The following is a 27192-nucleotide window of genomic DNA, read 5'->3' as shown; positions in this document are numbered from 1 at the left end:
GAGCACAGCAGCTGCTGGCCCAGGTGCTAAGCCCGCGGAGCCCACGCCCACCTGGAACTCGCGCTGGCCTGCAAGCACCGCTGGCAGCCCCGGTTCCCGCCCGCGCCTCTCCCTCCACACCTCCCCGCAAGCTGAGGGAGCCGGCTCTGGCCTTGGCCAGCCCAGAAAGGGCTCCCACAGTGCAGCGGCGGGCTGAAGGGCTCCTCAAGTGCCACCAAAGTGAGAGTCCAGGCAGAGGAGGCGCCGAGAGCGAGCAAGGGCTGTGAGGACTGCCAGCACGCTGTCACCTCTCACTACCACCGCCAGATGCTGTCTAAATTTATTTAAATTTCTAAAGGTTTTCTCCCTCCTTCCCAGAACCTCTCCCTCCTGAAAAAGGTCCAGCTGCTTCTGTACCAGACACTCTAGCAAGACTCAAATGTTCTTCCTGACCAAATGCCCACCTCAAGAAGAACCTGGGGCCAGGAAGAAACCAAGGGTGGCCACACACCTCATCTGCCCTGCTGTGCTGGTGCCAGGCAAGAAAACAGAAATAGAGCCACGGAGCTCAACAGCAACACCTCATATGGTGCCAGCAGGCAGCGAGCAAGGCCCAGGCAGATAAACACATTAAGGCAGGCTGTGCAGCGCAGGCCACGTCCAGGCCTCAGAGTGACTTCATCCCAGCCAGCCAAGGTCAACTCCAGTCTAAGGCTTAGTCAGCCTCCTCCTCTGGGGGCTCAGACTCCCCTGGCCGAGATCACTCATGTACCAAGAGGACTGGACAAGGCCACGAGTGAGGCCAGGTGCCAGCAGGGTGAAGGCAGGCAAAAGGCACCACAGATCACATGTGGTGGCAGCAAGCCAGCTGTGTATAGATTCAAGCCTCAGACCCACCTCTGAAAATCCTACCCTACTCAAGCCTGACCACCTCCTCCAGGAAGCCCTCCTGGCTCTTGCTAATTAGCAGTAACTTGTGTGTTCTCTTAACATCTAGAGTAATACTTCTCAACATAGGGTTGCGATACCAGCATCATCAATAAGCATCACCTGGGAAGTTGCTGCAACTGCTGTTGGAAATTCTCAGGCCCCACCCAGGCCAAGCAACTTAGAAACTCTGAGGGTGGGACCCAGCAATTGGTGTTTTAACAATGTCCTCCTAGTGATTCTAAAGCAGGCTGTGGTTTGGGAGCCACTAATCCAAAGTCTAGATTCTAAACCACTAACTGGACACCTGTGTTTTACATGCAATCCCTGTGCTCCTGGCTTCCCTGGGAATGTGGTTGCATTTCAGAGCCTGGATCGCACATGCCCATCAATCCCCCACCTTGCCCAGCCCAGGATGCCACAGCAAGTACTTCCTCGGCAAACACCTGTGGAATTTAATTAGCTTGAGCAGATACCACCATCAGGTTACAAAATCACAGAACCTGAATGCTGAAAGAGGCTTTAGTGCCCATCCAGCCCAACTGCCCGTCAAGGCTCTGCCAGAACCCAGCTTCTCCATGTTTCTCTCAGGTCAGGTCAGATGCTCCGCTAATGCCTGGGAGTTCAGTCTCATTCGTTCACCCAGCAAATATTGACTGAGTATGGGTGCGAGGCACACACAGATATTCCTGCACACAAGTGAACCAGACCAACGAGGATCCTTGCTCGGAGGGAACAGATATTCCAGTGGCAGGAGAGACCCAATCAATAGCAATAAATAAATAAAACAAAAAAAAAATCCATATGCTTTAACCATTAGAAAACATCAGACACACCAAAATATAGGGACCGCCTATGAAAATAACTAACCAGCACTCTTCACCAATGTCAAAGTCATGAGAGGTAAGGAAAGACGAGTCACAAAGGCACACTAAGGAGACATGGTGGGTACATGCAATGTGGGACCCTGGACTGGATCCTGGAAAAGAAAAACAGCATCAGTGGGAAAAGTGGTAATATTTGAGGAAGGCTTACAGTTTGACATGCAGTTTTAGACCAACATGAAACTTGTTCTATTCTATAGTGATATAAGACGTGAACAATTATGGGAAACTGGCTAACAGGTAGACAGGAATTCTCTGTACTAATTTGCAAATTTTATGTATAATATTTTGATGGCAAATCCAGTTGGGAAAGATGGTCCAAATAAGAGGTGAGGTGCAGTTGGCATCCTCAGAGAGGGACATGTGGGCAAGATGACATTTGGGCAAGACCCAGAGGCAGGAAAGGGGCCAACCAGTGGCACTGTGAATGACATGAGGCCAAACTCAGTATTGCCAGGATGTTTACCCACTTGTGCTTGTTCTTCTATCCAGATGAATTCTGACCACGCTTTGAACACTTACAACAATGCTGGAGGCCCCTCAGTCTTCTCTTTAGAGGAGGCCTCACAGTCCTGCAGCTGGGCCCACTGAGTGTGCCCTGGCAGCCTGAGCCCCTGGAGTGGACAGTGAGAGAGAGCGCACAAAGGCAGGGGGTCCGATAAAGACCAAGGTTGAGACCAGGAGCACCTCCACCTTCTTTGTTCTGGAATTGCCCTGGTCTCCTTTTCTTGCCAGCAAACCACTTTAGTTCCTACTTTCTCCTCTCTTTGACCCTGTGCCCAAGCTTCTCAGCATGTGAGCTTCTCCTCTAAGCACTGTCCACATGCGCCCAGAACCTTGAGCAGTGGAGCTCAGAGCAGGGTCAATGTGAATAAGCAGACATGAGTCAGGCTGAGACTCCACCTAATGACTAAGGATCAACGTCCCACCCAAAGTTCCCATGTCTAGCCCTTCAGAAAGGACAGGGAACCATAATCCAAAGTAAAACAGCCCACTCCCTAGGAATGACAGCCCACAGTCCTGAGTTCTAGGGACCTCAAATAAGTCTCTCCCTTCCAGGTGCCAGGTCACCATCTATAAAGCAATACAGTTGGATTAGTTAATCCCCAAGATGCTTTCCAGTTCTAACACTGCATGATCAGTAATGTATCAAATGAAATTGTGCAAGGTAATTGCAGCTTTGAAGTACAATGTGGGGTAGTAATGGTAGCAGTGATGAGATCTATGGGCTCCTACCCCAAGTGAATCACCAGAATTGGAAATGGTAATTGTTACTATTAATATGATAATGTCTTAAATTGCAGAGTGCTTTTCCATTTACAAAGCATTTTTATACACATTATCTTGTGTGATCCTCATAAGAACCCCGTGAAAGTGGTAGGAAAAATGTTATTTCTTTTGCATAGATGAGGAAACAAAGTTCAGTAGCCATTCAATTAGGAGTGACGGTGCTCAGCCCTGAGTGTAGGACTTAATGCCTCATCTTCTCTCTGCTGCTTGGTGCTGTCTTTGCTACTCCAACAACCTGTGCAACCATCTGTGATTTTGTGTCTCTAGGTTTTGACCAGGTTAGTTCAAGGCATCTGCACGATAAGGAAACCCAGGCATTCCCCTGGAGGGGAAAGCATCCAAAGTGTGCCCAGAGCTGCCTTGGCTGGGTCCATCCATTGGGCTCCTGGGAGCACAGTCCTCGCCAGGAGGGGAGGTAGCAGCAGTCTCCATTTGTCTCCCTGCAGCTCAAAATAGAACAGATGATGTATCACAGCTGATCTCACTGCAGTATCAGATGTTTTAAAATAATTAAATAAAGAGAAATGGGAGTGTGAAGAAAAAAGCCCCAATTTTTCAACGCTAGTGTCCCATGGAAGTGATAAGAAAGGGACAATGGTCAAAGTCAAGGTGAGGGGGCAGCTCCCCCCAGAGGTACCAGGTTTACAGCCGTTCTGTCCCTGCCGTCCAAGCCTTCCTACCAGTAGCAATACTGTCACCCCTCACCATTCGGTTGCAATTTGCAAAAGGCAAGAGACAACTTCCTTTCTTGCCACATTCTAGGATAGAAGAAGCACTCCAGCCAGCCACCAATTTCCCCTCGCTAAGCAGCCCTGATCTCCCATGCCCACTACATGCAGAGCTAGATGCACCCAGAGTGGGTGCTCTTATGTCCTGTTGGACGGGGCCGGTCAGCATGAGAGCTCTTTGCTCAAGCCCCGTCTCCATACCGTTTGTGTCCCTACCTAAGTGCCTACCCTTGCCCACGACACTTATCTCCCTAGACCTCAGTCTCCACGGTTCTGAACTGGGAGTTAGAAGCACTCATCTTACTTCCTCATAGGGTTGTCAGTGCTATGAGGATGAAGTGAGATCACACTTGAGAAGACACTTCAAAAATTTACAAGTTCCACAGGGCACTAAGAGACCATGGTTCACCAAGCACCTGGTCAGGACTGATGACAATGGCATATGGCTGGCCTTTCCCAGCCTCCCTCCGGTTAGATGGACTGGAAGATCAAGTTCTGGCCAGCAGAATGTGGGCAGAGTATCCGGTCTATAAAGCCTTCACACACGATCCTGCTCTCTTTTTCTCCTCTGCCAACTGAAGACCCAGAGGAAGATTCTGGGTACTTAGAAAGGGCAGAGCCACAGACACACCCTTTGATTGTGTTACATGGCTGGAGTTGGGGGTTGCTTGCTACAGCAGCCAGGCCACCTGGACTAGCAAAATGCCCCAGTGGAGTAGCTGCCTAGAAAATCTCACAATGAGGTTGTAAATTCAAGTGAGTGGAGAAAAAGATTTTAGTGGCCGGGCGCAGTAGCTTACACCTGTAATCCCAGCACTTTGGGAGGTCGAGGCGGGCAGATCACGTGAGGTGAGGAGTTCGAGACCAGCCTGGCCAATATAGTGAAACCCCACCTGTACTAAAAAATACAAAAATTAGCCGGGCATGGTGGTGGACGCCTGTATTCCCAGCTACTGGGGAGACTGCGGCAGGAGAATCACTTGAACCTGGGAGGTGGAGGTTGCAGTGAGCCGAGATCACGCCACTGCACTCCAGCCTGGGTGACAGAGCGAGACTCTGTCTCAAAAAAAAAAAAAAAAAAAAAAAGGTTTTAGTAGCAAACAGCCAAGTTTCCTCATAATTCTTCCACCCAGTAATGGGATAAAAATGAGACCACATAAAAGATGTACCCCGGCAGATGTACCACATAAAAAATGAGACCACATAAAAGATGTACCCCACCTCCCAGATTCAAGCGATTCTTCTCCTCAGCCTCCCGAGTAGCTGGGACTACAGGTGCATGCCATCATGCCTGGCTAATTTTTATATTTTTAGTAGAGACTGGGTTTCTGACCCATATTGGCCAGGCTGGTCTCGAACTCCTGACCTCGTGATCCACCCGCCTCGACCTCCCAAAGTACTGGGATTACAGGCGTGAGCCACTGTGCCCAGCCCAGATAGGTTAGTTTATCCAATCACAGTATCAAATGCTCTCCTAATGTGGACAGGCCATGCTGGGCCACATAAGAGACTAATGAGCCACTAGAAAAAAAGTGGGGGACAAAGGACCTGAAAGACAATTCACAAACATAAAAGAAATAGCCCCCAAACATGTAATGTTCACCCTTACTCATACAAAATAAATCACGTCTCACCCATTAGGCTGGCAAAAATCAAAAAGGGTGGCAAGACCTCGAATTGCCGAAGAAGCGGGGAGAAGGCACTCACTTGTACTATCTGTGGACAGGGACACTGGTTCCTCTCCAGAGATTAATTTCATAATATCTATCAACTTGTAAAAGGCAAGTCCCTTTCAATTCAGCAATTCCACTTCTAGAAATCTATCCAACAGAAATCCTCATACATGCATAAAAAGACTCATACACAAGATTATTCATTGTTTGAAGTGCAACAGATGGGACATGGCCTAAATGTCCAACAGTACAAATCACACAAATACATTTGGCTACTAAACAGATGAAAAGTCTACCCCAAAGTTTAGACAATCCTGCTCCATAACATCCGGAGGTTGGGGGGCAGGGGAACTGGCAATCAAGTGCATATCCACAGAGGTTGTACCAGGATTTACATGCACACAAGAAGAGATGCTATGGGGAAGCATTATCCTTAAGATGCTACGGGAGCGCGATCCAATGTTCGACAAGGTGTGAATCTGTTTCTGTGCAGTTCCTTGGTGTTGTGCTTATTTTAAACATATGGAAAATTAGCCATAATGCAAATAACACAGCAACAGCTGTGTTTTCATCTTCTTGGCTATTTTGACGTCACAGCCATCAAATACAAGCTCCAAAAAAGAGCGAACGATATTGTTCCCAGCAGCACATGCCAAAAGGCCACACACCTTCCTACGGGATGAAGGATTCCAGGGACATCTCTTTTTATAGGTGTGACTTCCCCTCTTTGCAGAGTAGCTATTTAGCAACTAGGGGGCAAAGCCAGGCAACTGAGACTTAGGAACAGAATTATATCAGAGAAATTGGCGACAACCTTTCTGGAGCAAAATCTAACAGTGTCTATTAATATTCTATATAGACATACACCTCTTGACTTAGGAATCCCGCTCTCTCAACACCAGCATGAAAGGCAACATATATGAGATGTAGTGGAGAAAGAAACCGTACCCTGAAAACAACCTGAGAGTCCATCAAAAGAGAATGATTGAAAAAATTATGGTACCTCTATACCGTGAAAATTCTGTAATTATATTTTAAAATGAGATCTATATCTACAGGAAGATATAGATCTCATCTCTCCTGCCTCAGGAGAGATGTTCAGGATGAAAAGCATAGTTATCAACAATGTATTGTATATTTCTAATGCATATTTCAAAGTAGCTAGAAGAGAGAGAATTTCAGATGTCCCCAACACATAGAAATGATAAATACTCAAGGTGATGGATACCCCAAATTCCCTGACTTGATCATTATACATTCCACACATGTAACAAATATCACACGTACCCCATAAATAGGTAAAATATTATATATCAATAAATAATAATAAATTGAAATTTAAAAAGAAAAGCAAGTGGCAGGGGACAAGAATATAGTAAGATCCCATTTTCATTAAGCAACTGAAAAGCCATATACAAGACTCACAAGGTCCTACCCAATCTGCCCTCCTCCGATTCCCTCCCCACCTTCTGTGACTTCATTTCCTGCCTTTATTCCTGTCACATGCTCTGCTCTGTCCCATTGACAGGACACATTTCCAGGTACATCCTGCCCCAGGGCCTTTGCACTTACCCTTGGCCTCAGTTCTCCTTCCCCAGAAAGCCACATGGCTTTCTCCCAAGGTCCTTTTGGTCTCTGTGAAAAACTGAGCTTCTCAGTGAATTCTACCCTGTTCCCTCCTTTAAAATTACAAAACAGGGAGGAACTTTATCCTGTTTTCTTTTTCTCCATAGCACTTATCATCGGCTGCATTCACTTCACTGTAAGATATTTTTGTTTTGTTTCTTTTCATTTTTATTGAGACTGAGTCTCGCTTTGCCGCCCAGGCTGGAGTGCAGTGGCGCGATCTCGGTTCACTGCAACCTCCGCCTCCCAGGTTCAAGCGATTCTCCTGCCTCAGCCTCCCAAGTAGCTGGATTACAGGCGCGCGCCATCACACCTGGCTAATTTTTGTATTTTTAGTAGAGATGGGGTTTCACCATGTTGGCCAGGCTGGTCTTGAATTCATGACCTCAAGTGATCCGCCCACCTCGGCCTCCCAAAGTGCTGGAATTACAGGCATGAGCCACTGCACCCGGCCCACTGTAAGATATTTTAATCCCCTGGACCATCAGCTCCAAGAGGGCAAGGGTTTTTGTCTGTCTTGTTCCCTGTGGCATCCCTAGCACCTAGCACACAGTAAACATCCAGCAAATTCTTGCTGAATGAATGGAAGATCTGTTTGCCTATCTTGACCCGGGCCTGGGGAAATAAGTGGAAGGGTTCACCCTAGGCTCTAAGCACTTGGCGGGGAAAGCTGCAGGAGAGGATTGCATGGCATCTGAGAGCCATCAAAGAGTAAATAAGAAAGACTTTCTTTTTCTCCATATTATGATTCCACCAGTTGCTGTGAACATATGCTATTTTTATAACTTTTGAACACACATTAAATAAAACAAAAAAGCAAAGATGTAAGTCAGACTCAGAGGAGCAGTGTGGAGGGGAGGGGAGACAACGGGAAGAAAGAGGGACCCAGGCCACGCCCAACAACTGCCTGGCTCTCTCCTCCCTCAGAGGAACCCATCCCTGCCCCGCATCCGGTGCAGCAAGCGTCCTGGGAAGGTCAGGCTGTGGCTCATGAAAGACACTATAGAGTAGATGCTAACCCAAATCCGAACACTCCCAGACTCTCCCTCCCACCCAGCTCAGCTGGTACTAGAGGCAGACAACGAAAAGCTGGCAGAACAAGACAAATAGTGGAGACAGTAAGGTCTGAAGAAGGTGGGGTGGGTAGAAAGCAGCAAAAAGGAATGAGGGTTGGTCCAGGGGGCCAGGCCCCAGCTCAGCCTCCTAGTCACTGAGTCAGCTTGGGCAAGGGTGCTCTAACCTCTGAGCCTCTGGTTCTTCCTCCCTAAAAGTCAAAATAAAGGTATCTGCCTTGCCCCAATGGGCTGGATGTATGCGATACTGCTTTATCACGCTGTACAAATATCATTAGAAAGAGAATCAGCGGCGTGGATGCCTCACTGGATAATGCAAAACCCCGCCCCACACGGAGCCTTGGTTTCCTCTATTGTGTTTTCCAATTACTTGCTGTTGGTCTATCGAAAATGCATTTAATATGCATTTTAATATCTGACCTTTGGCCACCTGGCTCAACTCTGTTGCTTCTAATAATTTATAGATTCGGAGTCTACGATTTCCTCCAGCCAGATGATCGCCGCACCAGAAAATAATGATGCCTTCATCTCTTCCTTTCCAAGACTTATGTCTCTATTGGTTTTCTCTTGTGGTATTGCACTGGCTCTGACCTAGGGTGCAAGGTTGAATAAGAGAGGTGATAGTGGGCGTTCTTGTCTTCTTCTTAACCTGAAGGGATTGCATCTCATGTCTATCTATCAAGAATAAGGTTTGCCAGAGATTTCAGTAGCTATCTGTCATCAGATTAAGTAAGTTCCCACTGCACAGAGTTGATGGTGTGTGATCATGAAGCAACTACTGGATCATATTGAATGTTGTTTCAGCAATTAGAGAGATCATTACATGATTGTTCTCCTTTGTTTTAACAGAGGTCTGCGAAACAAGGGGATGCCTCTACCCAATACTGCCTTTCAGGGTCAGGAGGAACAAGGCCTGGGACCCTGAAGATAAGGACACCACTCCCACCTCAGCCACCAGCCTGAGCCCCTGATGGTCCGTCCTCCTGTGTGCTACCCCTCCTCTCCTCAACTCCGTAGCTCTCTGGGCCAATCTCCTTCACCTCCATCCTGAACTCTCACTAGTCCCTAAAATGCCACAGACTTGTCCCTGTATGAAGTCACAAGAGAAAGCTCACTGCCAACCATCTCCATGTCATGAGAAGTCACCCTGAGCATACGCTGTGGGAAGCAGGCTGATCGCATCATTTTTTCAGGATGAGCAGTTCAGGATTCTGATGCAAAGACTCTACATCCACCTTGGCACATGCTAAGATTCACATGAAGCTATTCCAAAATGGAACAGGATACCTGGGAGGCAGTGAGCTCCCTGCTACCAAAGATGGGAATGTCCCCATGACATTTGTTACAGAGGTATTTCTACAAAAGATGAAGAGTGACCCAGAGTCATCTGTAAAATGAAGGTAATGAGACCTATCAAAAGGTAATGGAGGAGGAGGAGGTGGCAGCCTAGTGGGGAGAGTAGGAGGTGGGATGGACTGATATTCCAAGCACCTCACTTAGTCCTCACAGCAGCCCCTGTAGCTATCAGGACACAGAGAAGTTGCTACAAAACACACACACAGAGGCCAGGCACAGTGGCTCATGCCTATAATTCCAGGACTTTGGGAGGCCAAGGCGGGCAGATCACCTGAGGTTGGCAGTTTGAGACCAGTCTGACCAACATGGAGAAACCCCGTCTCTACTAAAAATACAAAATTAGCCAGGCATGGTGGCACATGCCTGTAATCCCAGCTACTCGGGAGGCTGAGGCAGGAGAATCACTTGAACCTGGGAGGCAGAGGTTGCAGTGAGCCGAGATCACGCCATTGCACTCCAGCCTGGGTGACAGAGCGAAACTCCATCTCAAACACACACACACACACACACACACACATATGTGCACATGCACACACACACATACACAGACACACCTTGTTCAAGGTCACACAGTCAGTAGGTGACAGCGCCCAGGCATGCACCAAGGGCCTCTGTTCCAGTCCTTAAGCTCACTCCACTCCACCACTCCCCCTCCCAGGCTCCAGAGTATGCTTGTCAAACTGCCTAACACAGTGACAGCCACATAATGGGCACTTAATGATTCTCCCCAGATTCAGATGGTCAGACGTCCCTCCCACTGAGCAAAGGCAATTTTCTCATCTGCGAAGCAAAAGAGAGACTTCATCTTGGCCCTTCACAGGCAAGAAGGTCTGACTGCCTGGCTTTTACGGTCAGCCCTTGCCACCTTTGCAAAATGTATTCAGAAACATGATCTCCTTTGAGCTTCACATCTCTAAGAGGCAGGGTCTCGGCAGAGAAGGTCACTGGGGCTCACGTGGGAAGGTTCTGCCTGAGGTCCCATGCTGAACTAGCACACTCACATCCAGGGACATCAGCCACCTTTACCATCTCCACCCCAAAGCCTCATGAGTGAAAAGAAAGGACGATCTCTAAGATGTCATGAAAACGCAGAGACACAACTGAACCTATCTTCAAATCCAAATGTATGCCATTGACTAGTGTGTGATGTCCACTCTCTAAATGGTGAAGTGAAGAAGCAGTCAGCATAAGATTCCGCCAATCGAGCACAAATAACACCATCGCCTTAGACTCGGACCATGTGATGACCTTTATACCCATGGATTACACATTGACTCTCCTTTCATAATCTAGGCACCAAAATATCTGCTGGCAGCTTATTCCCATCAGCTGCAGGACAAAGTAGCTTCTGCATTGGGTTCCAAGACAGGAGTCAGCAGGACACTGGAGGCCACAGTCCAATCCCAATGGTCTGTTTATTGTCTGAGGCCATCACCATGGTGTCTCCCCTCCCCACGGGCCCTGGTAAGCACCAAGGCCACTTTATTTGTTAGTGACTCAACCAGGAACCACATGGACTTCAAGGCAACCTCCTGGCCCTCAAGGACACAGAGTAGCTAAGCAAAGGATACAGCAAATTTTTTGGACCAAGAGCCAAAGCAGGTGGTGCAGACTCTGCTAATGATCAGATACAGGCAGTACAGAGTTCTGAGCAAGGGATGTAGCAGGAGTCCAGCTCCAGCTCCCTTGATTTCAAGAAGAGCCACACCACCTAAGAAACTCACCTTGCTCCTCATCAAAACTGCCCTATTCTAAATGGCACTGAGAATGAGACTGTCCTTTATACTTTTCACCATCCCAGTTTGTGGGAGGGGTCTTTTGAATGTATTCCCACTTGTGAGGGACACAAAACTCACCAATGCCTGACAGCAAAATCTGGGGGCAGGCTTCCCAGGTCTCCCATCTCTGCCCTGGTACTGAAGCCCGGTTTGGGGGAGACAGGGATGTGCTTGTGATAATGCCAACTCTTCAGGTTCTGAGCACTCTCATGTCTGCCATAGAATAGGATAGGGGTTCACTATTGTAGCATGACACGGGCTCAGAAAGGCCACCTATTGTATGAGCACATTTAGATGGAATGGACACAAGGGGCAAATCCATACAGACAGACAGCAGTTCAGTAGCATCTGAAGCTGGGGAAGGAGGGGGTGTGGGGAGTGACTGCTCATGGGTATGGGGTTCATTTCTTTTAGGTTGATGAAAATGTTCTGGAATTAAATAATAGCAATGATTGCACAACTCTCTGTATGTACTAAAAACCACTGCAAATAAGTAAATTTTATAGCATGTGAGTGACACCTCAATAAAGCTCGGTTTTTTAAATTTGATGGTGTAGAAGAATATGGAGGTAGCACACTAGGAGGTGCTTCCCTGCCCCACAACCTGTCTGTCATTTGTCACCTGGGCACTGGGCACATATCAGTCCTACCTAGCAGCCCTCGCAATCCTACCATAGGAGACCAGCACCCCACACGGGCATTTGTTCAGCCCTCCAGCAGCCCCTCCTGCCAGCCAACCACCCTCATCCCTCCTGTGGATTTCGGGGTTCTGAGTAACCAAAGCAGGCATGGGAACATTCTCAGAACATGTCCAGGGGACACCTCCAAGAATATGCATTCATCTCAGAGGGGAGCTGAGTGCTTATTTGACAAGCACAACGTAACCAAGCCAAGGATGGGGAAGGGTATGAAACAAGAGAGGCGGCCCTCTTCCTTCTCAGGGAAGCCAGGGCTGGCAAGAAGTGGGGCTGCAAGTCCAACAGCTGACACCATCATCTACGTTCCCCTGAGCTGTGTGCAAGGAAGAGTACAGTCTGGGGCTGCAGGCATGACAGACTTCAGAGGGAAACAAATCAGGCATAAAAACTGCTAGAGGTTCCATTAGCAAGACAGAGCAAAAAATAGGATTCCCACATCCCCCTGGTGCCCTCAGGGCCCCTCATACCACTAAAAATAAAGCAACAGGCAATGGCGTTTGTAATGCCAGCATTCTCAGGACTTCCTGCAAAGTCAGGCTTGCACAGCTTCCTTTGGTCCCCCCACCCATCTCCACCCCCTCAGCCATGGATTTCTGCAGCATCAGGGGCCAGCAAGGAGCCCAGGACTGAATGAGACGCGTCCATGGATCATGAGGCTGGGATAGATTTCCCTCTATTGTCCCACTTCAAGGATGCAGTCTGGAGCTTGCAATCCAAACAGGGAGACAGGTTATGTGTCCCTTCAGGAAAACAGCGTCTGAGCATTTGTGTCATAAGCAGGGAAGGAGAGGGACCTCAGATCCAGTCCATGATTGGACACACCTCCCTCTACCCTCTGGCATCCTGGCAGGCATCTAGGAGGAGGAGTTAGAAGAGGAAACAGCTGGGGCCAAAAGTCAGGCAAGTTCACACCCAACCACCTGCCCCATTACACAGCAGAAAGCACCTCCCTCACTCCTTCCACAGCCCACACCCCACAACCCAGCCCCCAGGGCTGCCCAGTACTAGCTCTTGACAGAGGACTCTAGTCTTTCAGATCAAGAACAGCCCTCAGAAAGGCAATATGGCTCTCGGTGATTCTAAGTGCAGACCCTGGCATTGGGCTGCCTGGTTCAAATCCCACCTCTGCCACTTGCTACATGTGTGGCTTTAGACAAATTACTTAACCTCAGTTCCCCTACCTGCAACACGAGGTTAATGACATTTCCTACCTCCAAGACTAATGTGAATTGCTCACAACGGTGCCTGACACATAAAGGTGTGTGATAAAGGCCAGATGTTACTGGGGACCAACTAACACTGTCTCTCCTAGGGAGCCACTGGCATCTGAGGCCGGCAGCCTTCTCTTGATTCCCCAGGTTGCCCTGTGCGCAGCAGGATGCCAACTTGTCCTGGCCCCGAGGAAGTGAATGCTAGGAGTTGCTCCTCTAGTCTAGGTAACAATCAAATCAGTTCAGTGGTGGGGACAGGATTCAAACTAAGATTTGTCTGACCCTAAGCCCATGGCTTTCACTACCATTCTACACTAAACTATCACCTGCAAAACCCACAGTGGGCACAAAAAGCCTCTTTTGTCAAGGACAGTGAGGGACATAGTAACAGAAACTGAAAGAGAAGAAAAAAAGAAGTCTCAAGAAAAAACAATCAGCAGGCATGATATTTATTTTAGTTTTTAAAAGTTGTTGGCCAGGCACAGTGGCTCACTTCTATAATCCCAGTACTTTGGGAGGCTGAGGCAGGAGGATCACTTGAGGCCAGCAGTTCAAGACCAGCCTAGGCAATAGAATGAGACCTCATTTCTACCCCCCAAAAAATGTATTTAATTAAAAAAAATTAGCTGGGCATGATGGTGTGTACCTATGTCGCTTGAACTCAGGAGGTGGAGGCTGCAGTGAGCTATGATTGCACCACTGCACTCCAGCCTGCACAACAGAGCAAAACCCCATCTCAAAAAAAAAAAAAAAAAAAAAACGAGTTGCCTAATTCTTCCTCTCAGGTCCCTTTTAGAAAAACTTATGTCATATCCCATAAACCAGGCTGTCATTCCTTCCTAAAGATTAGCAGACCTAAGTAGGCAACTAGAAAAACAACACATCCCTCTGAGGTCTCAGGCTCACCTGGAAATGCAGGTCCTGGCCTCCCTGCCTCCGCCCTCCCCCACCCCTTCCTTGTCAGGCAACTCGGGCCACCCACCATATGCCGCTGCAGCCCATAAAGACTCTGGAACATCTCAAAGGCCTTGGCCCCCATCTGAGGTGTGGCTCCAAAAAACACAGGGTCACCTATAAAAGGTTGAGCACAAGGAAACAGCCATAAAACCCGCAGTCCTAACAGCAGACACCCAGTGGCCAGAACAAAGCAGCCAGCTGCCGGGCTTTCCAGGAACCACAGAGGGACATCCCTCCCAAGGACCGCACCCAGCCGAAGCCCAGGGGCACATGGCTGAAAGGTCCTCAGAGGCCACCTGGTAAGAAGGGCCTTGCTTTGGGTGCTTGCTAGCTGCCAGGGACTGTCCCGATGTCCTCCTTGAAGAGGGTCAAGGAAGTAACACAGGAAAGAGCTGGCATGGTGCCTGCAGCCCCGAGGGCCTTAAAAGAGATCCTTCGTCTTTCCTGAGCTTCGAAGCACCTGGCAAGTGGGACATGATTCCCATCTTTTAGGCAGCAAAACTGAGGCCCTGAGGAGTTACACAACTAGGAAGTGAGCTTCAAGCCAAGTCTGTCTGTTCATCTCACGCTTTCTCGCGGGCTCCTGGAGAGGTCGGGTGATGGGCTATCGGTGCTAAAAGGGGCCTGAAGACCTCCCAGCCCTCTGCTGGGTACCCTCCCTACACAGTGCAGGCAGGCTTCCAAGGCAGCCTCCCTCCTCTGCTGGGACAGTCGTCAGGGGTGTCTCAGAGGGAGCAAGCCCCAAGCAGCCTCCCCACACTCCGGCCCAGTTGGGGGAGGTGGCAGGGTGCCATCTCCTACTCCCTTTCTGGAAAGCTTTCCCACATCCCAGGCCAGGACCTGCAGGCCTTCAGGCTGGCTGACACATGGCAATGACAATAGAAATGGCTCACACTTGGTAGGTGCTTCCTAACTGCCACATCCGTTACACGAAACTGCACAAATGCTCTACGTCAGGGATGCCCATGTTATAGAAAACTGGGACTTATGGAGGATGTACAACTTGCCCAAGGTCATGCAGCTATCAGCAGCTGAGCTGGAACTGAATCCATGGTCCTCACCATGCCACGCTACCCTGCTTCTGCCTGAATGCAAGCAGGTGCAGATAAGCCGCAACACCCATGACTATATCCACACACTACCATCTTCCCAGCCGCATGGCAGTGCTGCGGCCTGGACCCATGGCTCAGGCTCTGCCATCCACCCTTGGTGCAGCCCTCCAGCCTCCCAGACCCCCCTGTGTCAGCCTCTCTCTAGGTAACAGATAATACTGCTGAAAGGCCAGGCTGGCTCTAAGTTTGGGGTCCCACTGTCCCACTGTCCTAAGTCCCACTCTGACTTGTGGGACTAAAAGGAGGGATGGGACAATCATTGCTGTACAAGCAGCTCCTTCAGAGAAATGCCCAGACCCAGAGCAGCAACCCCTAATGGCCCTCAAAAAGGCATCCTTGGCCAGGCGCAGTGGCTCACACCTGTAATCCCAGTGCTTTGGGAGGCCAAGAGGGGAGGACCGCTTAAGGCTGGGAGTTCAAGACCCCCATCTCTACAAAATAATTAAAAAATTAGCTGGCCACAGTAGTGCGCACCTGTAGTCCTAGCTACTTGGGAGGCTGATGTGGGAGGATCACTTGAGCCCAGAAGTTCAAGGCTGCAGTAAGTTATGACCATGCCACTGCACTCCAGCCTGGGCAACAGAGTGAGACTATCTCTTAAAGAAAAGAAAAAAGGCACCCCATCCTAGAGTCCAGAAAGACGTCTGTATCTGGCAGTGCCCGTCTTCCTAACTCCTTTCTGAGGGTCCTGAGCTGAGGGGAGCCGAGCACACAGCTTCACTCCATCACTGGGTGGTCTCCTCTGGGAACTTGGAGTCCTCCGTTCCTGCAGCAGGAAGAGCCACCAAGAGTTTATCGTGTTCAGTCCTTTTAGTCACCTGATGCCCACAGGCACCTTGACACCATACAAAGACCTCTGGGGAAGCCAACAACCCCAAAACCCTTGCAACCCTTGCACCCTCTGCAGCCAGCCCTTGGCAGTGGCCTTACTGTATTCTCCCTCTCCATGCCTCAGTTTGCCTCCAATAACCCTGGGGCCTCAAGTTCCGACTCACCCAACCAGACGGGTCAGAAGTGAGCCTCTGCCCTGACATCTTCAGGCACTCTTGTGTCAACTACTCACAAGGATTTATCAGATAGGAAGGGAAAAGGACAGAAAGAACTGTGGGATAAGGAAGGCTCTGAATGTCAGAAAAGGGTCTGATTAGGATGATTTGAGACTGAAGAAGCTACATGGTATCACTTAGGAGCAAGAAAGGAAAGATTAGGGCAGGTGAGGAGGATAATGGACAGTGGAGCCTTGCCAGTGCCAGCTGACGGACTGGACCGATCTTCCTACCTCTGCTTGCAAAAGGCATTGCTTCCTGCTTAGCATGCCTCACTGATTCCCATAAAAATGGCATTCATCTATATGCTGAGGTGGGCTGAATCATGGCCCTAGAAGATGTCCACGTCCTCATCCCTGGAACCTGTGACTGTGACCTTAACTGGCACAAGGGACTCTACAGACATAATTGAATTAAGGACCTTGAGATGAAGAGATTATCCTGGATCATCTAGGTGGGTCCTAAATGCAATCACAAAGGTCCTTCAAAGAGGGAGGCAGAGGGAGATTTGACACAGAAGAGGAAGTAAGAGATGTGATGATGGAAACCGAGATGGAGCGATGTGCTTTGGATACGGAGGAAGAAGCCACAAGACTAGGGATGCAGGTGGCTACTGGAAGCTGCAAAAGGCAAGAAAAACGACTTGCCCCTCAGAGCCTCCAGAAGGAACCAGCCCTGCAGACGCTTTGACTTTAGCCCAGGGAAACTGATTTCCGACTTCTCGCCTTCAGAACTGTAGGAGTATATTTGTGTTATCTTAAGGCACTATGTTTGTGGTCGTTACAGCAGCAAGGGAAAACTGACACCCACACTCAGCCACTTGAGAGGTCCCTTCTCCTGCTCAACACTGCTAGCCATTAGGGGTTAAGTGATTCACAAAAGAGACCCATCCCTGCCTTCCTGTAACATATTGTCATCCTCTTTCCTCCATCCTCTTTCCTAGGGTCCCTGTGGCCTGGACTATGCTGCTTTCTGCCTAAGTCCTCCCCATCCTTCCAGCTCTCATTCCCTCCATGAAGCTTTGTTCCAGCCTCAGAGTCTTCAAAGACACCATTCCTCTGCACGTCCCCCTGCACCCACCCCTGGCTAATGCCTCTTCATCCTGTAGATCTCATTTCTTTTTTTTGGAGACAGTGTCTCACTCTGTTGCCCAGGCAGGAGTGCAATGATACAATCTTGGCTCACTGCAACCTCCACCTCCCAGGCTCAAGCGATCATCCCATCTCAGCCTCAAGAGTAGCTGGGACTACGGATGTGCTACCATGCCTGGCTAATTTTTTGTGTTTTTCGTAGAGATGGAGTTTTGCCATGTTGCCCAGGCTGGTCTCAAACTCCTGGGCTCAAGCGATCCACCCACCTTGACCTCCGAAAGTGCTGGGGTTACAGTCACGAGTCACCATGCCTGGCCTATAGGTCTCACTTCTGCAGGGAGGCCTTCCCTGAGCCCCAGCGAAGGAGAGGATGCACCCCCCCACACACGCACACACATTATAGTCCATAGTCTCTCATCACACTCCAGACTGAAGTGTGCATATACATGTGTAAGAGGGGATTATCTGTTCAATCTAGTCACTGATGATGGAATAGCTCAGACCTCTGAGGGCAGGGACCTTGGTTGTCCTGTTCACCAGTGAATCAACTCTCAGCCTGTTGTAGACACTTGCATTGATCTCCCTCTGCCCAGAACTGCTTTATTTAACATCTCTATCAAAAAGAACCATTGCATAGACATTTTTCCAAGGAAGGCATACAAATGGCCCACAGGTATATAAAAAGGTGTTCAACATCACTAATCATCAGGGCTACACAATCAAAGCCACAATGAGTTATAACCTCACACCTGTTAAAATGGCTATTAGCAAAAAAAGAGAGAAAGAGAGAGAGAGAGCAAGTGCTGGTGTGGGTATAAAGAAAAGGGAACCCTGTTACACTGTTGATGAACTGTACATTGATAAAGTCATTATGGAAAACAGTATGAAGTTTCCTCAAAAAAATCAAAAATAGAACTACCATATGATCCAGCAATCTCACTACTGGGTATATATCCAAAGGAAATGAAATCAGTATGTCAAAGAGATGTCTGCATTCCAATGTTCACTGCAGCATTATTCACAATAGCCAAGAAATGGAATCTACCTAAGTGCCCATCAACAGATGCTGGAAAAAGAAATTGTGGTACATGTACACAGTGGAACACTATTCAGCCTTTAAAAAAGAAGGAAATCCTGCCATTTCCAACAACATGGATGAACCTAGAGGACAGTAGGTTAAGTGAAATAAGCCAGGGATAGGAAGACAAATACTACGTGATCTCATTTACATGTGGACTCTTAAAAAGTTGAGCTCATAGGAGCAGAGAGCAGAACAGTGGTTACCAGGGGCTGGGATGGGAGGGGGATGCTAGTCAAAGAGTACAAACTTTCAGTTAAACAGGAGGAATAAATTCAAGACATCTATCACTGTACATCATGGTGACAACAATTAATAACAATGTATTGTATTCTTGAAAACTGCTAAGAAAATAGATTTTCAGTGTTCTCACCACAAAAAATAGGTATATGAGATAATGCATACGATAATTAGCTCAATTCAGCCATTCCACAATGTATACATATTTCAAAACATGTTGTATACAATAAACAAGTACAATTTTTATTTATCCAGAGAAAATTTTAATAACAAGTGTTCATTTAAAAAAAAAAATACAGCCGATTGGCACCCTCAAGCCTGCGTCAGGAACAAGAGGAAGTCAGGGCTCAAGTTTCAAAAACACAGACTGAAAATAAAGCCCCAAACAGACTCAAGGATGGAACTCCCCACAGCCTGTCAGCGGTGGACAAAAGCTTCCATAGCAGAGGCTGCACGTGAAAGGTGTTTGCGTGGGAGCAACCATTTAGAAAAAGCAGTAACAAGGCAATGAAAACAGAAACAAGGCGGCCAGTCACCCACCATCCCCAATTCGCCCAAAGGCCAGGCCACCCTGTTCCCACCCTGCACCAGCTGCTCCTCTGCCTGCGGCTTTCTGGCCCAAATCCTGTGTGGCCCTCACTTTCTCCTCAGTCACGCCTCTGCCGTGTGACCATCTCCTCCTAGAAAGAGGTTTCTCTGGCTGCCCACCGAAGCAGCCTCTCTGACACACACAATCCCATCCCCTGTTCAGCGGTCTCATTGTGCCACTGTAAATTATCTCATTCATTGATTTACTGATGTGTTGATTATCTGCACCCCCCACCACACACACTCAACCCCAACCCAGCCCTTTCTGTTGCAGTTTCCCAGGGCTTCAGACAGTCCCTGTCACATAGAGGGTGCCGGAGAATCCAGAATGACCCTCACTGTGTATATCCATAGCTGCCCTCACTGAGCCACAGCCTCGGGCTGCCCCAAAAGGTAAGCGGAGTACACGGGTGGAGGCTCTCTCTCTAGCAAAGAATCTCTTTCTTCCAGAGTCGGCCAGCGGTGCTGTCTCTTTCCTGCTGGGAAAGATAGGAATGGAGATTCCTCGAAGTCAGACACAGTAGATCCTGGTCAGAAACTCCCATTGGCTAAGTGAGAGAAGCCAGACACAAAAGGCCACATATTGTGTGATTCCACTTATATGAAGTGTCCAGATCAAGCACATCCACAGAGCCCACACAGAGTAGACCAGCCAGGGACTGGGAGCAGAGGGAATAGGGAGTGACTGCTTAACGGTACGGGGCTTCCTTTTGGGGTGATGAAAATGTAGATAATAGTGATGGTTACACAACTTTGTGAATGAGCTAAAAAAAACTACCGTACTGTATGTACACTTTAAAAGAAGGAATTTTATCTCAATTAAAAAAACAAAAAAGCACTTATTGAAAAATGCCATGGAGTGGTTAGCAGAGCAAAGCTCTATAGTCCAACTGTTCAGGCTCAATTCCTGGCTCAAGCCATGACCTATGTGAACTGAGCCAAATTACTTGGCCTCTCTGTGCCTCTGCTTCCTTGTCTGTAAATGGGGGTGATAATCATGCCAATTTCACAGGGATGCTATGAGGATTAAATGCAACCACCCATGTGTAGGGGACTTTGGCTAACTCCTTTCCAACCTTCCACTTTCTCCATTCCTTGCAGACCTTGTTTTCCATTTGAGATCCATAAGGTTCTGAGGATACTGACAATAATCCCTGGCTTCAGCCAGTTCAGTCACAGCAACCCTCAGAACCTGTGCTAGGAATGCTGGTGCAAAGGTGCTTTATTTCCTGACAAGGTTGAGCAGATCAGCATGTGCCCTCCAGAGCTGCAGCAGCCATGTGTGAACCCAGAGGCAAACCAGCCTCAGGACAAGGCCAACTGTAAGGAGAGCAGATTAGAGTGACAGAAAGAAACTGGGTCCATGGAGACATCATTGAGTCACTGGATCGAGGCTCATCTGAAGTCATCCACCTTTCCAATTGTATGAGTCAATAGAGTCCCTTTAATGTTAAGCCTATTGAAGTGAGCATTTCTGCTACATGCAATCAAAAGCATTATCACTGATTCAGCTACGTAAAGTCCTTCATACCCAGCCTGGCACATAGCAAGTTCTCCATTAAGTGTGAGTTATTATGATTTTTTTTCCAAGCTTCTCTGTTGTTCCCCAAGGCCAGTGTCCACCCAGATGTCTAGACACAGAAACTGTTCTACTGGCTTATCTAGATCCAATCCCATGTCTCTGTAATGGCAAGCCACAGACAACTTTACCAAAGACCCTTGCTGTGTGCAAAATCAGTGCACACAGCAAGCATTCATGGGGTGAGGTACTGTGTGCTCAGACAACACTAGGTACACAGGGGACAGCACATCAGGGAAGGACAAGGCACTGTAATCATAAGTCCAAAGAGGAGTTTATAATCTAATCAGCAAGGCAAGATCAAGGTCCACAAAACAGTGAAGTATATATTTGATGAGTGACATGATTTAAGAAATGCAACAGTGCAAGCTAAAGGAGTCCAGAGAAGAAAGAGATGGGAATCCTGGTGGCATTCTGGTTTCTCCTGGCTCCCAATGCTCCCAACACATGGACCTAACCAGATCCAAACACATCCCCCCAAGAACATCTGGAGGCCGCAGGACATCAGAGCCCAGCACCAGGCCTTGCTCCGGCAAACCCCAAAGATAATGTGCACATTTCATGGACATGGCCGAAGACCCAGGCACATTCTAGGTCATGGTCACGAAACTGGCTGAACTAGTCAAGAAGTCCTATCATCTTTTCTTCTCCCAATTTATTTTCTTCTTCCCTCTTTTTCTTCCAATGCAGTAAAAATGTGATGCATGAAACAATTATTCTTCAGAACTCAGGGGCAGGTGGGGAGCCTCAAATCCAGAGAAAGCAAAATGTAAATGATGAAAAAGAGATCAAGATCCATGAATATTCATCTTCCTCTCCCTTCTGGTGGAAACCAGATTTGGAGGGGTTCATTGAGCTCCATTTCCTCTGAATTCCTAGGAGCGCTTGTGGTCGGCATCTCCTCACTCTGCCTGAACACCACATGCAACCCATAGGGCTCTTGCCTCCAAGAACAGGCGGCTGCACAGGCACATACATTGTACCAACCTGTACACCTTATGTCTGTGCATGCCCTATGTGTATGTTAGACTTCAATTTAAAAAAATGAAAGTCAAAAGACTGGTCAATTCCTTCTGGTCCTCAAGGCATATTTCCAATGTGGGGGTACCTTCCTCTCTTCACTTCACGGTGGAGGATGATTCTCTACCTCCTCACCTCCCTGACACACCTCCTTGCCCCAAAACAAAACAATGAAAATGAACAATCCCCTCTAAGCCATTTGCTTATGGAAGACAAAGCTGGAGCTGACTCCTTTCTGGATTCTCTCTCCCTACTCCCCCCACCCCCACTGAGCACAGGCATGCAATAGATGCTCAATAACTGTTTATTTTGGGAATAAATTACAAATGGTATGGAACTATCTCACACACAATAAGTCTGTAAGTTCCTGGATGTCTGAGCTTGTCTTCTACCTCTTGGGATGCCTGTGTGGCCCTCCCCAAAGCCCCACCACCAGGTGATTTCTTAACCTCTGAGTCTCAGCTCCTGAACCACACTTGTCCTTCAGGATCACTGTGAGAATTTTACCAGCTAAGATGCAAAGTGGCCAGCTCAGAATGTGATATATTGTAAGCCCTCAATAAATAGTAGCTCCCTGGACCCAACCTTCCCCCACAACCTTCCCCAGTTGCAGCACAGAGTTTAAAACCTCCCAGGAGCCGCATAAACTGTGGCCGACCAGGACTGACCAGCTTCAGCTCTGGGTGCTCTGTGCCTCTCTCCAGTACACACAGTGCCTCATTAAAGAACTCAAAGCTTATCTGGCCCAAAAGCAATGCTTTTATCTAAAATCAGAACGCATGGGCAACAAGTGAAGCAGGAAGCCTATCGAGGCATTTGGGCCAACTGGTTTTGGCTGCCAAGGGAGCCCTCCTTATAAGAGGCGGTTCAGACCACAGGCTGGCTCACACACAACACTGGTGTACATGGAGGGGTTAATTAGCAGTAAACAGATGCCATGATTCACCTCTGTGCTGTTATTTCCCCGTGTGCAGCTAAAACTATAATCACTCTGTTCTCTGACAGGATGTTTGCGTTCAAGCTAAAACTGCCTCCTCTATCCAACTTGCTGCAATTCGGTTCAGCACAGGGCAATGAGGAACTTGGCTCCTCTCACGATAGCTGGTGGCTGGCCTGACAGAGGCCCCTTCAGACAGGGAAGGAAAGAGGAGATGGAGGGGGTAGAGAAGAAAAAAATGAATTTGTCATTTTATCAAACACAGGTGAAGGCTGTCTGCTGATGGGAACTGCTCCTCAACACTTACACCCACAGAGCTCACAAAATACCCTTTCTTCCGGGGCAGTCAGGCATGAGAGACTTCAGGAGCCCTGTGACAAGTCACTGGCATTAAGGAGTTGGGGCAAATTTGCAGGCCAAAGCCTGGGTCACACCCTCCCTACCACTGCCCAGGCCTGGGCGGGTGTCTCGTCTACTTGGAGCCTGGGACCTGGTGAAGGTGGCCTGAAAGGCTCAACCTCAGCTTCCAGAAAAAATTAAACACCCTGAGAGAGCCAGACAACAAAGAGATTCAGTGCCCAAAATATAAATGTAACCAGTGTGGAGTATTAGTCAATTCATCAGCAAGAGGTTACTGAATGCTAGTTTGTTCATTCATTTGCCCACCATCTACCAAATGCCCACCAGAGACATGCCATGTGTTTGGTGCTAGGAATACAGAGAGAAATGAAGAAGATGTATGTCCTGTCTCAGTGGCCCACAGACCAGAGTGTGCCAAATCCTGAAGGATCCAGTTAGGAGCTTACAATCTAGCTGGAGAGCTGAAGAAGGGAAGCCATGTGGAATTCTCTGGGGCTCATCTCCATCCCTCACCTAACCAGTGCTTTGTGTAAGATAGACTCAAAGGTGAGCTTGAATAAATTGACTTCTGCTAAATGCCATTATTCTACCTGGATACATCACAAAAATGGGAGCCATTACCTACTGAGTATTTTTCATGTACTAGGTGGAACTTTCTCTGTGGTCTTCACCCTACATGTAATGGAAACTGAGGCATGAGGAGGGTAGACAACTTGCCCAAGACCACACAGGGGAGGCAAGAGAGGAACCCAGGTCCTTGCACCCCAACCCTGTGCCCTTTCCACCTCACTGCATGAGCAGAGGAAGGAGCCCCCTTGTCCATCCCTCACCCAGCCCCAGCTCAGCTTGGGCTCCCCCAAGCAAGCACCACATGACTGACACTCTTGGAATCCTCTTCATAACCTGGCCCGGGTATGGGACAAGTTGCCAATGAGCAAAATATTTGCTTAACCAAATGCCTGTGGCAGAATAAGCTTGAGATAAGAGGGAGTGTGAAGTGGAAAGAAGACCCGGAAGTCTTCCTGAAGGAACTCGGTGTACAGAAAGATGTTTTGGGTGCCTCAGAACACATAATCCCTGATAGAGGAAAGAGTCTGGAGACGGATACCAGATGTTAAGCAACCTTAACACAGGCACCTGGCCTGCCTCAGCCTATCAGAGTAGCACGGGTTCCTAAATAGGGGAAAGTGCCAACTAAAAAGCCCACCAGGCAGGAGGGCTGGGTCTGGAGCCTAGCCTTTCTTCCTTGTTCAGAGCCCAAAAGGTGCCTCTGGTCCATTCACCACTCACCAGGCCCCAGAGCAGCCCCAGGATCACCAGATGGGTCCACTAGGTCCGTCCTGCTCTGGCTACCAGGCTTCTATGCCTCTTTACAGACCCTCAGCTTTCTGGGAGAAGCCATTCCATGCCCTCCAGCACTTTCCACCCCTTCTGCTCCTTTTGACATCATCTCCATCTGCCTGAGGCTACAGAAGGTGGGTGGTGTAGGGACAGAACAGGCAGGAGCACAATCACAATTCTTATAAAAATGCAAGGGACTGTTGGAGCCACCAGAGACCCTCAGAATGGCCTCATCCAATCCTCCGTTTTACAGGTGGCAAACTGAGGCCTCGCCCCTGAATTAACCCTTTCAATGCCTGACATCTTGTACTCCAAAATTCTTCCTTTCCTCTCTCTCCATTCCCCTCTCCCTCGTCCTTCCTATAGTGGTATGGGGGTGTGCCGTGGGCGATGAGAGGCAGAGGGAAGGGAGCATTTCTCACCCCATTTTCCTCCCACCCTACTTTCTGCCTCCATCTTTAGCACCACCTCACTGTCCGTCTTGGTGCTCACTGTTGGCCCCTGGCTACCCTGCCCCTTCCAGTGGCCTTCTGTCCCTCAGTTCAGCACAATCCTGGTTATATTGACAAAGGAGAGGGATCTAAAATAACGGCCAACTTCATCATAACAGGGCCATTTATTGAGCACTTACAAGATGCTAAATGCTATTATACTCACAAAACCTTTACGTGGCTGGTATTTTTAGTATTCACAGTTTACCAATGAAGAAAGTGAGCTTTGCAAGGTTAAGTAAACTGGCCACAACCACCAAGCCAATGCGAGGTAGAGCCAGGACTCAAACCCGCCTTTGACCAGTTCCAAACTAGGCTAAGAGGCTCACAAGACTGAATTTAAGAGACCAAAATGAACATTCAAAATGTTGCACTGTGGATGCAAAGACGGAAGGCAGAGTCCTAGGCTTCAGAGATGCTACATTCCAGCAGGGGTGGACATTCCGCAGGCGTGCAATCCAACCTGGATGGACTAGAGTGGAGACTTACCAGAAACAGAGTGACCAATGACCTAGGAGGTTATTGTCAATGTCCACACTAGGGGAAAATGTCAGTTTCCCAAAGGTGACCAAATGAAAGTAACAATAATAACTAACACTTTCCTAGCCCTTGGTTTGTAGCAAGTGCTACCCTCAGCATTTAACACATGATCCTCCCAACAACCCCAGGCAGCAGGAGGATAATGTGGGGTGACATCTCCCAGCATTTGAAAGTCAATTTGAAGACCGGGCGCAGTGGCACATGCCTGTAATCCCAGCACTTTGGGAGGCTGAGGCGGGTGGATCACTTGAGATCAGGAGTTGGAGACCAGCCTGGCCAACCTGGTGAAACCCCGTCTCTACTAAAAATACAGAAATTAGCCAGATGTGGTGGTGCGTACCTGTAATCCTAGCTACTCGGGAGGCTGAGGCAAGAGAAGTACTTGAACCTGAGAGGTGGAGGTTGCAGTGAGCCAAGATTATACCACTGCACTCCAGTCTGGGCACAAGAGTGATGCTCCGTCTCAAAAAAAAAAAAAGTCAATTTGATACTAGGAAACTGTTTGAGGGCATTTTCAGTATTATTTTATTCCCATTTCCAAGTGAGTGAACTGAGGCATGGAGAGGTGAAGTGCCTTGCCCAAGGTCCAAAGGTCAGCAAGCAACACAACTATGATTTAAGCCTGAGTAGGCTGGCTCCAGAGGGCATGCCACTGATGACCACACTGAACTATCTAGAATGGGAGACGGTGCTCATTGAGACATTACAATTCTGGTCCATTGGATTTTAGCAATGTAACTTTATTACTTACGTTACTACTCACGTTTGAGCCCCTGTTTTCTCAGCAGTGAACTGTTGAACTTACTTTGCTGAGACATAAAATTGGATGTGGGTAGAAGGGGCTACAGTGAAGTGCATTTCCAAGGTGAAGCACATCACCACAGGAGTGAGACAAGAAACCCGGGAAGCAGCCTCTGTCATCCATGAGCCTTCCGCTCTCAATGCTCCAGGCAAAGAGCCATGCCAGGTAAGATTCAAAGTGGGAGAGGGTAGACTGGGAGATTACGCATTCAAATTATGAGGGCAGGCTCAGGCAACTACTGTCAATTCACCACCTCTGAATTAGGGCCAACGTTACCCAGCTACAATCTCTTTGAAACATGAAGCAGGGAGGCAGTTATGCCCCTTAGTCCCTTTATCCTGAAGGTGTTTAAGAAGCTGAGTAGCTTTCAAGCTGCAGACAGGGATAAGAAGAGGCAGAGCTGAAGGCACTCCAGAGTAGCATAGGAAGAGGCTAAGAGTTAACAATCTGAAGACAGAAAACCCTGGGTTCTAATGCCAGTACTGCCACTTATTAAGGATGCCTCTTGGGCAAGTGACATCACATAGTCATTGCAAGCCCCAGTTTTTGTACATCTGTAAAATGGGAATAATACAGATAGTATCTACATCATAGGCTGATTTAGAGGATTGAGATAATGCACATAAAGTGCTTGACACCATGTCTGACACCTAGCAAATACCCAGTAAATATTCAGTTTTCTTATTGGGTCATGATAATGTTTCTGGCAGAGCCAGCTATGGACAGCAGAAGCCCTCATTGTGGGACTCAGGAGGCCCTTCAGCAATCCAGGTGTTCTCCAAATCTA

At 48.3% G+C, this 27192-nt stretch overlaps 1 protein-coding gene across 15 annotated transcripts in view; it reads right to left on the bottom strand.

Annotated features, from left to right (window-relative positions):
* The window catches only part of KCNMA1 (potassium calcium-activated channel subfamily M alpha 1), an 838033-nt gene that overhangs the window by 716462 nt on the left and 94379 nt on the right, over nt 1-27192 (bottom strand). For 2 of the 15 annotated variants that reach the window (XR_010141550.1, XR_010141549.1), the window contains exon 3: nt 3198-3520. The exons of the other annotated variants lie outside the window; for them this stretch is intronic. The gene's annotated coding sequence lies outside the window, so the exon portion shown is untranslated. Of the gene's footprint in view, nt 1-3197; nt 3521-27192 lie in introns of those variants that run through there. 15 annotated transcript variants of the gene reach the window in all.

This window comes from Pongo abelii, chromosome 8 (assembly GCF_028885655.2).
Source record: "Pongo abelii isolate AG06213 chromosome 8, NHGRI_mPonAbe1-v2.0_pri, whole genome shotgun sequence".
In the NCBI taxonomy this organism is placed as follows: Eukaryota; Metazoa; Chordata; class Mammalia; order Primates; family Hominidae; genus Pongo; species Pongo abelii.
This window is presented reverse-complemented; position numbering and strand designations above follow the sequence as displayed.